At 39.5% G+C, this 17,765-nt stretch overlaps 1 long non-coding RNA gene across 2 annotated transcripts in view; it reads right to left on the reverse strand.

The window, feature by feature from the left end:
- Positions 1–16,064, reverse strand: part of LOC123334712 — a 182,433-nt gene extending 166,369 nt beyond the window's left edge. Inside the window, exon 1 of one of the 2 annotated variants that reach the window (XR_006552768.1) lies at positions 13,951–16,064. This is a non-coding gene — a long non-coding RNA (uncharacterized LOC123334712). The remainder of the gene's footprint in view (positions 1–13,950) is intronic. The other variant, XR_006552767.2, reaches the window with a different exon arrangement.
- Between the last annotated feature and the right edge of the window lie 1,701 nt (positions 16,065–17,765).

Consider the following 17,765-nt stretch of genomic DNA (forward strand, 5'->3'; position numbering starts at 1 on the left):
GTACTCAGAAATGGTATTGCTGGATCAAATGATAATTCTATTTTTAATTGTTTGAGGAACTGCCACGTTATTTCCCATAGCAGCTGTACTCTTCTACATTTCTACCAAAAGCATATAAGGATTCCAATTTCTCTACATCCTTGCCACTTGCTATCTTTCCTTGATTTTTTTTTATCAGTTATCCTAACAGGTGCAAGGTGATAATTCATGTGGTTTGATTTGGATTTCCCTGATGATTAGTGATGTTGAGCATCATCATATACCTATTGGCCATCTGTATGTCTTCCATGGAGAAACAGCTATTCAAGACCTTTGCTTCCCCCCTCTTTTTTTTAGGGTTATTTGCTTTTTTTGCTATTGAGTTGTAGGAATTCCTTATGTTTTGGATATATTAATTCTTTATAAGATATATAGCTCGGTCTTTTAAAAAATGTTGTTGGGAAAATTGGGTATCTATCAGTAAAAGAATGAAATTGGATGATTATCTTTTACTATACACAAAAATCAACTCAAAATGGATTAAAGATCTAAACACAAGACTTTGAACTGTTAAAACCTCTAAAAGAAGTCACATGGGGAAAGTTTCCTGACATTGGGTTTGGCAATGATTTCTTTGATATAACACTAAAAGCATAAACAACAAAGGCAAAATTAGACAAATGGGACTACATCAAACAAAAGCTTCTGTACAGCAAAGGAACTAATTCACAGAGTGAAACTGCAATCTAAGGAATGGGGAGAATATTTGCAAATGATATATCTGGCATTCACCATCTGGCCTTAGAGGTAGTAACTTCCTCACCAGGCCAGTTTTGCATCAGAAACTTGGGCATGTTTCTTTTGCATTCTCAAAGTTTCCATGAGCCCTTGGGAATTCTTTGTTTGAACTAGCCAGAGTGGATTCTGTGAACACTGTGACTTCTACCCTGAGCAGCTATTTTATGCAGAACAATTAACAAGACTGTGGAGATATCAGTTAGGATTTGTTGGGTGTAAGCAACAGGAATCTGAATTTACTTGAAGGCTCTGGAGTAGCTGACAAAATGATGAAATGTCAGCTAAAGAACTAGGCCTTAAAAAGGAATGAATGAGGGAATTTCTGAGTGTTCAGAGAGTAAAAACTGAGGGCACCAATAATGGATAAATTGTCTCTAACCTTTTTCTGTATTTGTATCATTCTGCTGAAGATTCAGTTTTGGGATACAGAATCCAACTAGCTTAGCCTGGCTCTCAGGTCCAATCCTTGAAAAGAGGAAAGAAGGAAGCCTTACTGATAGTCCATGCAAGATTTCATTTACTGGGTGGGTGGTCATTCTTCAAAAGGAAACAGGGGTGCTTTATTGTAAAATAAGGAAATGACTGTTATGTGGCAAAAACAAAAGCAAAAAAAAAAAGCAGTAACAACAAAAACCTCAAAGCAAAACAAAACTGAGAACAGGAATAACCAAGATTAGTAAGTCTTTATATGTATTGGGAAACTAATTTTAATAGAAAAGATTTTGCACTCAAATTTTATTAAATTATAAAAGCAGCAGTCATAGGATTTAGAGCCCACCCTAATTCAATATGACCCCATCTAACTTATCTGATTATATCTGTAAAGACCCTATCAAAATAAGACCACATTCTAAAGTTCAGAGGCACCTGAATTTTGAGAGAACACTATTCAAGTTACTATAATAGACTCAGACTTTAGAATGAGTGTGGACTTTTACTTCAGGTGAAAATCAGTTGCCCAAATCATTTTCTCATGCAGATGAAATATAAATGTATTATTTTTAGATTATCTAAAATTGTCATGCAATAAGAAAATGAATGTGATAATTAAACAAAATATGGGTATGACACTGTGGCATATCTTAATTCAGATATGAGCAAAGTATCTACTTTAGATATCTTTTCTCAGACCTAATTTCTTTGCTGTACTCGCACTCAGAGGATAGAGATCTGAAAACTTTATATATGGGCACTGAATGATTAAATAAATAATATATTCTCTGTATTAACTTACTTGTCACATACTTTTTGGACCACACAGAAATTAAACAAACCTAGCGAGTGATTCTTTGTATTCTTTTGTAGAATTCTTAGAAATTCTACCATGCTTAAACAAATTAAGCTGCTTTAAACTGATTTATGTAAAGTGTAATTAACAAATTAAGACATATGAAGATTATTATAATATAGTTTTTGTTGGTTTTTTGAAAATTACTGAAAGTAATGGCAAAGCTAATCTGTTATATATTTCTTTTAATTAAAGTGTTTGGAATAATATTTTTTTCTCAGTTCAATATATCTCATACCATTCTAACAACTTTTTCATTTTTATATACTCAGAAGTATTCTGATATTGCTTCTGTTTTCTATGTAACATCATACTTATTCATTATAGAGTAATTGGACTATGGAGTTAGAATAATGTTTTTGTAAGACCTATTGCTTTAAAACTAAAGCTCTTTCTAAATGCTGTAATTTTCCTTTAAAATATTAAACATTCTCATTGTATTAACCAGTCAAATAGGTTTAGGGTGGCAAAAACTCATCATTATAAGGCAAATCCTAAAATACCAGCAAATCTAGGCAGCATAATTTAGGGATACTGTCTATACATAGAAGTGATAGTCTTTCTTAATTTATTATAATTTATATTAATATATGCAAGAGTAGATCATAAATTATTATATTTGTAACAATTACTTTACAGGTAATAAAATGCTCTAATTGTTTATTCAAATGTATCAAAAAACAAATGGTTTAAATAAGTCTTACTGCACATTACACATTTCATTTCCTGAGAACTTGAAAACTCAGATCTCTCAAGTGGCACAACTTCTGAAATCTAATATTGAACAAATGCCATATATTTAGCCAGCCATATATTTCTGTCTTATCTCAAGGCTCCTTCAGTTGTGGCCCTATTGGTAGGGGAGGGGGCCTTAGGGAGATTAAATTGGACCCTCCCATAATTTACAATGACCATAAACAGCTTTGGGTGGTCTCTAAGGTCTCTAAGTCTAAGGCCCACTTAGACTTCCAGGCCTGTCCTGGAATTGATCTGGCTTCTGCAGGGATACTCCGCCTTCCAGGATGACACCCAGGACCAGCATAGCCAGCCTGGAACTGCTCGGAATGTGAGCAGACTCCTGCATGTCTGGCATTTTGTCCATCACACTCTGCTCCTTAAGTGTGATCTGCATGGTCCATGATATTTTATAGAACACTCCCTTCAGGCCCTACACTATCTTGTCAAATGCCAGAGAAATTTTTCCCTCACAACAGAGAGCTAAATCATCCTTCCTGGATAATAGTGGTTAGAGACTGAGATGGTAAGGTGACCAAGCAGAGAGTTAAATGGGTACCTGGAACATTAGTGAGCACATTTCTGATTAAATATATCTACCATGAAATGCCTTCGACTTTGACCCGCACCAATAAATCCTGGTTTCTTTATAGCAAATGAAATCCTTGCACAGGTTGCTGGGTTTGTCCTCAACAGCTCTGTTTCTTCCTGAGACTATAGAATGGAATACTTTTCTCTAGAAATTACAATATTCCTCACTAACTTGAGGGTTAACAGCAGGCACAGAAACAATGGAAAAAGTAAAAAAGTTGTCTGTCTTCTTTCCTAATTTATCCTTCACCCTCTTAGTATGAATCCTTAGGCTTCTGTCCTTGGAGAAGGCAATGGCACCCCACTCTAGTACTCTTGCCTGGAAAATCCCATGGACAGAGGAGCCTGGTAGGCTGCAGTCCATGGGGTCGCTAAGAGTCGGACACGACTGAGCGACTTCACTTTCACTTTTCACTTTCATGCATTGGAGAAGGAAAGGGCAACCCACTCCAGTGTATTTGCCTGGAGAATCCCAGGGACAGCAGAGCCTGGTGGGCTGCCGTCTATGGGGTCACACAGAGTCAGACATGACTGAAGCGACTTAGCAGCAGCAGCAGGCTTCTGTCCTGGAAGATTTATACTTCAAATCAAGAAAAAATCATCTCCCTTCCCTGTTCAAATGAACAAATGAAAAACAATTCTAAACTATTCTCTATTTTAATATATAAGAAATTACACATAAACAAATATTTCATCTATTATTTCTTGGATTATCTTCTATGCCCTTGAATTTCTTCCTCATTTTATATTTCTGTCTCTTCCTCTTTTCCCTTTTATTCTGTATGATTCATTTTTTTTCTTTTTGATTTTTTTTTTATAATTTGTGTTTTTTCATCAACTCTCTTAATTCTGATTGATCTTTTTTCTTAGCAGTTTCTTCTTGTTAAATGGATACTATATTTTCTTCACTCTCTATAGGATAGTAATTTTTTAAAAAAACACTATTTTCTTCACTCTCTGTAAGATAGTAATTTTTTTAAAAAACACTATTTTCTTCCTTAAGGCATTCATTGTCTAGAGTTTACTGTTTTCACTCACTCATCTCTTTCTTTTTTATGCTGCCAATTGTCCTCAAGTGATTGCTAACGTATGGTTTTGGCTTCATGCACCTGATTGAATGAATGACTGGCCAACTGAGGTCATTGTCACTGGTTGTCATGAGTCCTATGTGTGACTCACACTCTTCTTTGAAAGGGAGAATTTACTGCCAGTTTGGGGTATGTGGGCAAGGCCTGGGGATGGGCAGATTTCACCTGAGGGCGCGCAGATACCCTCTAGGCTAACCAGTACTAATAAGATCAAGGCCCTGATCTGAGATGGGAGCTCCAACACCAGTTTCCCTGGTAGACCACCCTGCCTCTTTAGAAAGCGGGAGCCTGCAAAGTGGTTGACTTCACCTCAGTGAATACAAGTTGCTCTCTCGAGATTATGGAAAAAAACAGAGGCACAGTCTTCCCAATCAATATTTTCTGGCAAAATGCCTCTTTTAATACCCAGTCTTCAGAAACATTCATCTCTCTTAATATTACATTTTTTTGGCCAATATTTTTCAGAAAAAAAAAAATATTTAAATCCCCCAAACTCAATGCATTTTAAACCAAATGATGGAAATGTCTTGAGATACGTTTGATTATAATTGGTAAAATCTTAGACTCATGCATAGTTTTTTTCTAAGTTTTTGAGTGTTACAGAGCATCTATACAGTGAAGTTGAGTACATGTGACTGTATTAAAAGCAGCTGTTTGTTAGTAACTATATCTTTCAGATATCAGGAAGTGCTATTTTCAGGCTTCTACATTTTTAAGAGCTTATTACTTATATGTAGTTAGTTTACTATGTTTTAGTTACATTTCAAGAAATTGGTTGGAAGCTTTGAGTTGATACATTATAATTATTCTCAGTTAAACAATGAGAATATTCTCATGATTAATATTTCACATAGAACATCTCATTTTCAGAAATGGATTATAATATTAATTGAAGGAGGCCTGTATTAGAATTTCTATTTGGAAATTTTTCTCATCTTTTTTTAAGAATTTCTATTTTGTGTTATATACCATATATGATACATTAGTATAGCATACAAATATGTAATTCAGAGAAATAAGTGTATCTGAGCTAGACTGAGAAAGTGTTTTTTCTAAAAGTTATGTGATAGAAACAGCTGGTCGATTATTATACCAGAGGCTATCTTTCTGATCTCAATCTGGGGACCAACAGCACTGCAACGGAAGCAGGCTTAGACATGAGTGTGAGCAACACGGGTCACCGTAGACATTCTGCAGTCAATGCTTCAGTCCTGGTAATGGTTTCTGCCCCTTCTCCCAGTCCCATTTTCCTTATCTACCAACTCTGGGAAACCGCTATGTAAAACTGCTTTTGTTTCCTTTGACCCATAACTTATCATTCTCTCCATTATGATTTATCCATCATAACCCTCCCCAGACACTCATTTTTTGTCAGCTATGTCCATTCTACTCCCTTACTTCAACCCTAAATTTTAATAGGTTTATGAATTTATTATTCTCTGGACTTCTATAGTCATTCAAAGTATTTGGGGGACAGAGAAGTAGTAATCACATGTCTCAGTCCCCTCCTCAAGCCAGACACCCTTGACTCCAGAAAGTTTGAGGTGGGGTTCCAACAGGAGTGCACATCCCAGGGGCCAGCAAGACTCCTCCCCATGGTTGTTGTTGTGAGTCACTAAGTTGTGTGGGAGTCTATTGTGACCCCATGACACGCAGCCCACCAAATTACCCATGGCCAAGAATACTGGAATGGGTTGCCATTTCTTTCTCCAGAGGAGCTCCCCTACTCAGGGATCAAACCCACGTCTCTTGCCATCTCCTTGCACTGGCAGATGGATTCTTTACCACTGAGCCACCAGGAAGCCCTCTTCCCATTAGGAGGCATATTAATACCAGAGTTACGTTCACTAAAAGGTTCCTTTAGGAAAAATTTCTACTGAGAATAGGCTGCTGTTTATCTTATTCAAATATATTTTTTTAAAAACTCAATCCACTACCAATAGCTGTGCATTTGTGGTCATCGAGGTGATTTGCCAGTAAGTCCTATACATGCCAAATTTAGGTGTATGCTTTAACCTAAAGATTTCACCCCAGTACTTAGGGAATCATTACAAGAAACTAGAGGGGAAACAAAATGAAACAAGGATGCCAAAATGGAGCAGGTAGGTCTGAATTGGATGCAGTGAAAAACACAATCAAGAATCATGCCGCTTTCACTTCCCCAATCAAGATCCAAGGAGAAAGAGATGGTGTCCATGTTCAAATTAAAATCTATGGCTCAGAACTCCTTCCTGTAGTTGAGCTCCCAGCCCAGTGTTTATTTGTGTAGATACAACCTGAATTACCTTTTTCATTTCATTTGAACAACTGTATAATCGTACTACAGGAATAGAGAGAGCCTTAGGGGGTTAGAAGGTGAATGGAGACTGTGGAGGAGTTGCAGCTAATTTCAATGTACAATGGGAAATTAAATCAAGTATGACTTGGTCAGCAAAACCACATGGAGAAAGGTGGAGAAAGATAAGGACAAAATCTCTCTTTCTGACTACATTCTCAATGATAATTTGACAAAGATGCAAGCAAGGGTCCCAAAATTATGGAGGAGAAAATGCCTAAGCTTTAGCCCAATGTCTAATTACAATAAGATAATGCAATAAAGTATTCCAGATAAAATAAATACATGTAGAGAACAAAAACCAGGGAAAATTAGCCCAGTTCTGAACCAGATACTAATGAGACCACTGTAGAAATACTACCCAGCTGTCAGAACCTTGTTAAAAGCAAAGGAAGTTAAAAGACATGAGAGAGGAAAACTTGAGTTGCAACATGATTCAAGTAACAGGGGGATCTAGTCACACAAAAAAGGTTACAATGAAGACTATGATTCCTTTTTGTGGAGAGCAACAAGTGAAGGTGAGGTGGAACTTGTCAAAGCAGAAAATACAGACTGTGGAGTTAATAGAACACGTTTCAAACCATGGTTCTGGATTCATCATGACCCCAGGACATACGAAAATCTCTCCACATAAAACATAGAAGTGGATTACATACAGTAGTGAAAGTTGAGAGCAAGATACCCTGATGAGTGCTGGGGACTGATTTTAGTTGCCAGGATAAAGCCAACAGCATACCAGGCTGTTCTTCTAAGTCTTGTATACATAAGATGAACACGTTCTTAAAAAAACAAAAAAACAAAAAAAGTTGGTTGGTCATCACTGAAAGCCAAAGTTTGCTAATTAACAAGAAATAAAGTCCTAAAGGGTGATGTAGACATGTTTTGCACATGCTTTGTAGCATGTCGGTTCAGCTACATGTGACCTGATGAACCGCGGATGTGATCAGGCACTGGGTAAGCGTGTAGCAGGGGCCAGAGTGAGCAGAGTCAGGGTATCATGGGTGGACTGCACCGGGACTGGTGGGTTAGGCTACAAAACAAAGCCATCAACAGATGTGTTATTTAAATGAGGGAATCCTTTCACAATCTGCGTGTGAATCGTGTTGTACACTTTAAATATCTTACTATTTAACTTGCCAATTACATCTCAGTAAAGCTGAGGAGAGAAACGTCAAAGCAATCCTGTACTGTTTAGTCCATCAGGACTCAGTGTATATTGAATGGCTTTCTTCAGGTATACGAGCCACAGACCCCATCTGGTCCAATGCTGAGGTCACCAAGCTTTGAGAACAGTCTGGACGGTCACCATTCTCTTCGGGTCCTGAAGAAGAGAATTGTTCCCCAAGAAGAGGACCTTCAACTCACTGCTGGGCCTTGAGCAGATTTATTCAGTTGAGCAGGTCCAATTTGAACTTGCTTCTGAGTTCGGCCATCATTGACCACATCACCTACTACTGTATTCGTAGGCCCACTTTCTTCTAATGTGGAGGCTCAGGAGAGAACAGCAGAGTTGGACACAGACCAATGCTTCTATTTCCTGTGTCAAAGCAATTGTACCCATTCTACTCAGTAGGTAGGAGTTACGGGGTCTACAAATACACTACCTCTTAAATGCACAAATTCTGCTGCTGATGCAACAATTGGCAGAGCACCCTGACTGGAAGTGGGCTCCGTGTGAGATGGTGGCCAGGCTAATGAACACACTGGCCACATATTGTTGAACACTTACTGAATTTATTTAAAAAAAAACAAACAAACAAACAAAAAAAACAGCTGCACTACTTGGTCTAAATGTACCTGAAACCCATGACCTATTTCACATTATAAAAAATCTATAAGAATACCTGTTTTAACTGAAACCTCAAACCATATTAGGCTGAAATTTGATGTAAAAAAAAAAGTATTTACTCAGGCAGTAGAGCCAAGAGTCAAATCCCCTCACCTCTTCCACTTGGAAGGGAACTGGAGTTCCCTTTCAGGACAGGAATAGCATCAATTCGAGTATCACATGTCATACATTGATCCTTCAGAGCTTTGAACAAAGCACAGAATATTAGTCCCCTCATTGCCCAAGAAGGATGTGTTAACCTGCACCCCTGCACGAGTGAGGATACCACAAAAGTCACCTTCCCCCGCTGGATGGGCCAGCTGCCAACTGTGAGTGGGAACTTGGTTAGAGTAAAAGATTCTTTGTCAGGAATGTGGAAATTGTGACATTAGGGACTAGCCTGGGCTAGAGGATAAAGCTTCAATGAAATTTGCAAGTTCATTTTGGTTTATATACCTGTTGGAGCCGAGACATTAAATGCAGAAGGCTTTTAATCTAGGCATTTTAAACACTACTTGATACCATGGACTAGTGTCACTCAACAGAGAGCACTTCAAGAACAGAGCTATCTCTGAACCAGAATAAGACCCCAGGAAGGCAGATTCAGCCCAGAGCATCTGGGACGGGGTGATTTCCTTTTGTTTCAACATTCATGTTTGACAGAACTGGCTTTTCTCTTTGCCCCTGCTGGAGAGCTAATAACTTCCTTCAGGTCCACCCTACTCCAGTCCCCCACAGAGGCCGGCACCGCTGGCCTGATATGCAGATGTGCCGTGTGCTTTATTTACATTTTCTGTCATTCATTTGCTGTCAAGTAATCAAACATAGGAACGGGTCAGGTAGGTTAGCCCGACAGAACACAACGTGGAAGAAATAACCACAGAGGAGAAGCTGCAATTTGGTATTCAAGCAAGTCACGGGCCACACAAAAAGAATACAACCCATCCCTCTCGTGTCTCAGAGAGTGCTATTCGTTCCCGAGATTTCTAAAGGTGCATTCAATTCCTGCCCACATCTGAGAGTTCTACAACTGTGGCTAACATTGGAAATAAATAATCCAAATCAGCTTGGCCACATTAACTGTGAAATCCACTTTACTAGGGAGATAGAATTTACCTCAGGCCATGTAGGTCAATAGCCTTGGAGAGGGAATTCCAAAGATGAAGGCCCTTCATAGAAAATGCTCAGCCTTCAGACCTGTGTAGTTCTAAATCAGAGGGCTTAGCACCTCCAAGCCCTCCAGCTGCTGTGAGGGCAAACCCAGGAAAGAGGTGGTCATTGGATATAACCTAAATCCCCTCTGCTGCCTCTCCTCAACCCTTGAAACAGAATGCTGTTGAGGTCTGCTACCTTGATTCCCCCTGAAAGCAAAGAGGCAACTCATGAGGTATGGAAGCCTGGAGGGAACAAAGGCAAGTATGAACGTGTGTGAGCTCATACTTTGGCATGATGAAAAGTAGGTACTCTTCAAAAGGTCTGCTCTGTGGCAGAGGGGCTCGTTACTGAGAGCAGAGCTGCACTGCCCACACAAAGGCAAGTGGGGAGAAAAGGGGCTCAGTGAAGTTAGAACACAGACAATATGGAACCAGAGATCACTGAATCTTAAAAATCTGTCTGCTACTAGCAGAGCCATTTAAAGATAATGGTATGAGCAACAAATGGACTTGGCTGGGAGAAATGTTTTCCTGTTAACTGTCTACAGGTAGCTTTCAGAAATTTTAGTTGAAAATATTTAATTTTTATCAGTCAAAATGAAAATGAGTCTCTGGTAGGGAAAATAATGGTGTCTACATCCTAATTCCAGGAACCTGTGAGTTTGTTCATTTCTACAGCAAAGGCTATAGATGAAATTAAGGTTGACAGTTAGTTACACCTAAAATAGAGAGACTATTCTAGATTATCTTAATACATATATTATCCAGTATAATCACAAGGATACTTGTAGGTGGAAAGAGACAGAGGAGGGCAGAGTGATGTGAGGACTTGATCTATTTTTGCTTGCTTGAAGGTAGAGGGAGAAGGCCACAAGCCAAGGACTGTGAGAGACTTCTAAAAGCTATTACAGATGAGAAAATAAATATTCTCCTAGTGCCTCCAGAAGAGAACACAACCCTGTCGATTCCCTTATTTTAGTTCATTGAGACCTGTGATGAGCAGATATAAGACAATAAATTTGTGCTGTTTTAAGCCACTGACTTAGTGTTAATTTATTAGAGCAGCAACAACAAACTTATACAGAAACCAACAGTCAGCTTGACATGCAAATGCGTAGTTTTTGCATTCAGCTTTGTCCAGGGTAGTGATAGTCAGGAAATCAAACAGTCCAGGAAAAAATAAAAAAGGAAGTTGTTGCTTAAGTGGAAGGCATGCTACACTTAGTTGGCTAGCTAGCACCTTGGTTTCATTGCCTACATTTTATGTGGTCGCCTGCTGGCAATGAGAACTTTTAGCACTTATTATCCCAGGAGAACTAACTTCCAACACATAGTTGATCCCAACACTTCTGGATTGATCCTAAAGGATGATGTGTTAAGTAACTGGCTATTACATAGGTAAACTCTAGTCAACCAAAGAATGGGACAGTTACCTTCACCTGCCATCTTGGGTCTTCTGAATACCTGCTGCTGCCATTGCTGCTGCTAAGTCACTTCAGTCATGTCCGACTCTGTGTGACCCCATAGACGGCAGCCCACCAGGCTCCCCTGTCCCTGGGATTCTCCAGGCAAGAACACTGGAGTGGGTTGCCATTTCCTTCTCCATTACATGAAAGTGAAAAGTGAAAGTGAAGTCACTCAGTCGTGCCTGACTCTTAGCGACCCCAGGGACTGCAGCCTACCAGGCTCCTCTGTCCATGGGTTTTCCAGGCAAGAGTACTGGAGTGGGGTGCCATTGCCTTCTCCGTCTGAATACCTAAAGCCCAGCTATTGTAAAATATTTCTCTCTATACTTTCAGGGGAAAACTAAGAAAAAGATGATCTTGCTTTACTTTGATATTTGGGATGAAATTAAGGAATGTATAATAGCTGTGCCATATTTAAGACCATTTCAAAATAAAAATTGGTGTTATGGTTAGAAAAGAATTTCAAGACAAGGAAAGCTAGGTTTCCAAGTCACCAACACATTTTCCTGAGAATTGAAACCTAAATTAACTCCAGGTAGAGAAACAAGAATGGGGAAACGTACCTGAGACACAATATGACCCTGCTTCTCTTTTAAATTTAACTATTTTTCAGGTGACATGTAAATTTTTTTTTTTAATGTAGAATTTAATCCACTTCTCTGACATTATACATTTTTAAAGATAATGCACTTTTGACAGTGCCTGGCATACAACTTTCATTAATTACTGGCATCCTTTGATAGAATGACTCTACTTGAGTTCTTAGGAAAGACTAGACGAAAACTTTCCTGGCCTAACCAAGGTGGGGTTAGTTGAAGACATTAGGTCTTTTATTTGGACCCAAATGATTCTTACTACTGGTGGCCCCATTATATTTTCCAAGAAGTGGCTAATGAGGATGGGCTAGTGTTAACCCAACTTAAGGATGTAAGTAAGTGAGCCCTGGGGTGTGGTCTCCTCTGAATGAGCAAGCACATTTTCAACACAATTGGCTGCCTAATCGCGTGTAGCAAACTTGGCTGATGTATTTGGATGTGTAAGCAATTATGTTTCTGCTAAAAGCCTTGGTTGGTAATGCTTTTGTTCTCCATTTCTTACAACTGAACTAACAGAAGAAATTGGAATGGAAATGGTTTTCAATATATTTTGTTTTGCTTTTTAACTTTTCATTTCAAAACATTTTTCAATTAAGCTAGCCAACTAATCCAAGGTTTATTATACCTCCAGATAGTGCATAAAATAGATAACAAGGAGAAAAAGAAACACAGTGGATAATAAAAGAAGTTTTAGTAATAAAACATATTCTGATTTTTTTTAAAAAGCCTACATGTTTGCTTTAAAGCACTCCATTTAAATGTGATTAACTGTACTGAGTACCTCTGAGTACTAGCCACAGTTAGTATCAAGTATTGATAACAAGACAAGGAGTCCCTGACTTCACAAAACATTTCTTCAAGGAGGCCTTTGACAGGTATTGGCTTAATATCTGAGTCACCTGAAATTGCATGGGATGAGACTCAATGTCCAAAAAAATAGCAATAAACTACAGGCTCCAAATATTTCTGATCGGTCTCCACTAAGATTTCCACATTGTGTTGCTAATTTCAAAGGTATTACCCATTGACACACTGGGGGTCAAATGAACAAAATGTATCCATGTCACTGCCTTCACTCATTTGACAAATTAAGCAGACCACAAAGAAAGAAACTTGAAAACAGCCATGTCTGTTGTAAAAATATAGAAATTAGTTCCCAAAACACTTGTTCTTGCAATCACTTTCTGCAGATACTACATGTTATGTTTCTGTAATCCAGGTAACTTTCATATCAGATCAGATCAGATCAGTCACTCAGTTGTGTCCAACTCTTTGCGACCCCATGAATCGCAGCACGCCAGGCCTCCCTGTCTGTCACCAACTCCCGGAGTTCACTGAGACTCACGTCCATTGAGTCAGTGATGCCATCCAGCCATCTCATCCTCTGTCGTCCCCTTCTCCTCCTGCCCCCAATCCCTCCCAGCATCAGAGTCTTTTAGCACTTCAGAATTTTAACTTCAATGTGGATTTATTACTCCCTCCTTAAAATGCCTCCACGTGCAAAACCAAAGTCACACTTCACATGTAAGAAGCTGTGGAAAAATCAAAGCTCTACATTTGAATCCAATCTTTTTGTTTGTTTTGTTCTAATTCTGCAACATTAGTGATGTCACTATAGACCTTTCCAACTCTCAAGCCCCTATCTGATAAATGGGTAAATTTCACATATCGCAGGCTGCTTGCAAGCATCAAGTAAGATGACATAAGAATTTTCCGAAAATAGTGCCGGGCAGAGGCTCTTCAGACCTGCAGTTGAGAGAGAACCCTACAAAAATCCATCTTTGAAAACCAGCAGGTCTGTCCTGGTGGTCCAATGGCTAAGACTCCCTGCCCCCACGCAGGGGGCCCAGGTTGCTCTCTAGTCTCAGAACTAGATCCCATATGCCCCACAAGGAAGATGGAAGACCCTGTGTGCTGCAACTATGACCCAGCGCAGCCAAATAAATCAGTAAATAAAAATATTTTTTAAAATGCTGCCTCCCAGGGAAGGAAAATTAAAAAGAAAGAAAGAAAGCCAACGGCTCTGGCATCCATGGACTCACAATGAACTGAGACAGCTCTTGAAGGCCTTCGCGTCTGCTCGCAGACTCACCTACTCCAGGGTCCTGCACACAAGCGGCTAAAGGAGAGGCGTCCAGACTGAAGGAGGGTCATTTGCTGGTCTTGCCCCGTCGGCCTGAGGACAGGCATCTGGTGTGTGGGCACCTACAGGTGCCTTCCTAGAGGAGGCCAGGGGGCCGGCGCCATCTTTCCGTGCTCCTTCCGCCTCGCTCCAGCAGTGAGAGCCACTGTTTTCTTGTCCTTCTTCTTCTATTTTTTTAAACTCTAAAATTTACCGAAAGAGTTGAAATAAATACTGAGAGTAAGATTTTCAAAATATATATCTGCAAACTCTGTCCAGGAGATTTTAAGTAGCTATCCATGACACTGGATACAAGACGATTGTATTCTTAATTCCTCTGGTGCTCAGCATCTTCAAATTTAAGATTCAGCCCTCCTGGAAATTAACTTGATGCAAGGCTAGACAATGCCTGAGGAACTTTTCCTTATTTGTCTCCTTGTATCCCTGTGAGGGCGAGAAGCGTGACAAGGAGTGGAGATCCACGGAGTTCGGGAGAGAAACCCTGATGTGCCTGCGGACAGAGGATTTTGGGACCACTTCGGCATCCGTGGGAAGCTGGTACACGTGGGGAATTAGCACTGATTGCTCTCAGCTGAGTTCAGGAATGGGCATTCTTTCTGCAATCAGCTCCTGAATTAGGAATATCTGTTCTAGAAAGTGTATCCAGTCTCTAATGTGCTCCTCTAATAGGATGTTCACGTTTAAGTTTTCATCAAAAGACTGGTAAAGAGATTTTGGGCGGAGATGACTATTGCCTCTTCCGGGATGGGAAGGCTGCTGCCTTCTCAGCCGAAGCCTACTTAGAGGGCTTCCTCCAGGAGATTATGCTAAGAACTTTTGAATATGTTCTCTGAAATTGGGAGACCAAAAGGTCTGGTGCCTTACCCACACTTGAGAAAAGTAATTCTAACTGGACTCAAGCCTGACTCCCAGCTGGGAGAGCTAGAGAATGGTTAGTGACTTTACTGGAAACATTGGGGTGGTCCTGCCAGCCTGTTGCTGGGAAATGGCTGTGAGAACGTTTCCGTCGTGACTCTGCTGACCAAACAGTGCAATCGTGAATGGGGAGATGGGCAGGGCAGCAAAGCAAAAGAGAAGGACCATGGTCTCCACAGTCTGGCTCCAACCTGTCACAAACCTGATTTAGAGTTGGGTAGAAGGTGTCACCCAAAGTCAAGTTCAGAGTTTTGACTAAAACATGGGACTGCATTCTAAATGTCTTATTAGGACATTTTATGATGTCAAAGGTCAATACAAATGTTTATTATTCAAGAGTGAGCTGATACACCATGGAACCTGCACTATTTCTAATCTGGCACAGCAGATAGCCCTGTTAAATAAAGTTTAGAAAGGCAGTAAGAGACCAAAATGAATTACCTTTTGATTATATTCTTTGAGTTATCCTTGTTCAACCCTTAGTCACTCAAGTCTGTTTACCTGTACTGTTATTTAGAGTTATGTGATGGTTTTATGTAAGGTTTACACAATTCCTGAGTCCTAGAGCAGGCTCCCTTCCAACAGTTCTGTACCCCATTAGAAATTTAATCCTCACAGGATGAAGAATTTTGTGAGGTCCTTATAACATCATCTCATTTTTGGGAAGGGGTGGTGGGCGGAAAGAAGTTTAACTCTTGAATATAAATAACACGTTTGGGCAATAACATTGAGAGCCACAATGAAATCAAACTTCACATCTAGCATCTTCACCTTGACCCTGCCCAGTTGACTTTAAAAACCCATGTCCCAGTGGAAGAAAAGTAAGAAGGTAGAAAGTTCTACTCTGAGAGCCTACCAAGCACAGAGATCAGTATTTACTAATCAGAATTTACCAAATGTAATATTCTCACCAATGGCACTTTTCACTTAAACTATTTTAGCACCAAAGTTTCCAGTGTGGAATTGTCCTCAGCTTCTAGATTCTATACACCAATAATGCTCTCAGGTTTTTGGCTAACAATGTGAACACTTCTCATAGTTCATTGCCATTGAGGAGCCAAACAAGGATTGGCAAATCTGTGGACCTTATGACCTACCACCTTTACTTGTCTCAAGGCAGAAGTCACTAGCAGGTGACGGCACATTTACCTGAAGTGAAGATATGGCCTTATTATCCATGTGCAGGTATTTACTCCTAATGGGCTTCAGTATCATGGCTTACCTGAGACTGGAGTTGTAGCAAATTCTCTTTTGTTCAAGCCATAATTTCTGAGGTTGTGAGCATATAATATAAAAGCTTTTTCCTCCTGATTTTGAATAGGTTTCTTAGAAATAAACCCGATATGTCATTTAACTTGTTCTAAAAGGACTGAAGCCTCTTTTTAGATATCTGATCTCAATATGACCATCTCTCAAATTTTATGTATCATATGTGCTCTTAAAGTGACCCAGTGATGTTTCTAAATGCTGGAATAACAATTGTACTTCCAGAATATCCCTGTTAGAAAATTAGGAGAGCCATAATTATCTGCCCAAGATGGCACCTTCAGCAAAATGACTGACACATATATTATTCATTAATAACAGCTTTAAATTTATGCAGGGAAGAATATTAATGAAATATTTCCATTTTATGGTGGCAATTACTATAAGGTTGTTTCTAAAATGATGGGAAAAGGCAAGGGAAATAAATATTGCCAGTACCAAACAGAACTGATTTTGCTTCAGAATGAATATTAAATTGACATCCAATGGGAACATAGCCATGAGAACCAGGTGTCGGGAATTGGAGATAACCTAGATATGGGATTTTTTTCATGAGATTCACATAGCTTTTCACGGCTGATAGCGAAGCCAGTTTGATCTGTAAATGATTTAATAAATTTTTTTGCAAATTTTTTGCTTTTCATTAACTTTGAGCTTGTCTCTACTACCAAAGAGGCCAAAACTAAATAAACGCATGGCATCTGTAGCAAGCTTTTGTTATTGTTCTAAGACTTTTAACATCTAGGACTAATACCTCCAGGTAAAATGTTTCTATTGAGGTTCTGTTGATTCAATTTCTTATGGGTTACTGTGCAGAGGTCCTTTCTCTGATGAAGGGCATTGATTAGAACATTTAAATGTCACTGCAGACTTCAAGTGCAAGGATTCTCTGCTTGGTGCTCACCTCAATTTTCCTGTTTTTCTTTCCCCCAAATATGCTTAATTTTTTGGCTTGTTGAGGATAGGTGAATATATAATCATAATAACTTTCTATTAGCAGAAATGTTATTTTTAAATTTTATAACTTCTCCTTTTTTCAGCACATTTGATCAAAGAGGATTGGTAACTTCTAAATGTTGCGTTTTCTATTAAGTGTTAGTTGCTCAGTTGTGTCCGACTCTTTGTGACTCCATGAACTGCAGCCCATCAGGCCCCTCTGTCTATGGGGATTCTCTAGGCAAGAATACTGGAATGGGTTACCATGCCCTCCTCCAGGGGTTCTTCCTGACCCAGGGATCAAACCAGGGTCTCCCGCATTGAGGGCAGATTCTTTACCAGCTGAGCCACCAGGGAAGCCCAGTTTTATTAACTGCATTTTCTATAGTGTCATTTAAATATATTTAAAGGAGAAGTAAGAAGGAAGCCATATTCCTTCCCCCCTATCACATGCCTCATGGCTCTAGGGCTCTGGGCTGCCTCCAAAGAGAGGAAGATAACGGTGGCTTAGGGGCTCTCCCTCCCGTAAGCTTCCCAGGTGCTATTATAGGAACAGGTAAGCTCCTCTTCACAGTCTCCCCAGATCCTCTTAAACTTGCAGGTGATTGAGAAGAGAATCATGTAACTAGTCAAGTTTCAAATGTCTG

Source organism: Bubalus bubalis, chromosome 8, assembly GCF_019923935.1.
Source record: "Bubalus bubalis isolate 160015118507 breed Murrah chromosome 8, NDDB_SH_1, whole genome shotgun sequence".
Taxonomy (NCBI): domain Eukaryota; kingdom Metazoa; phylum Chordata; class Mammalia; order Artiodactyla; family Bovidae; genus Bubalus; species Bubalus bubalis.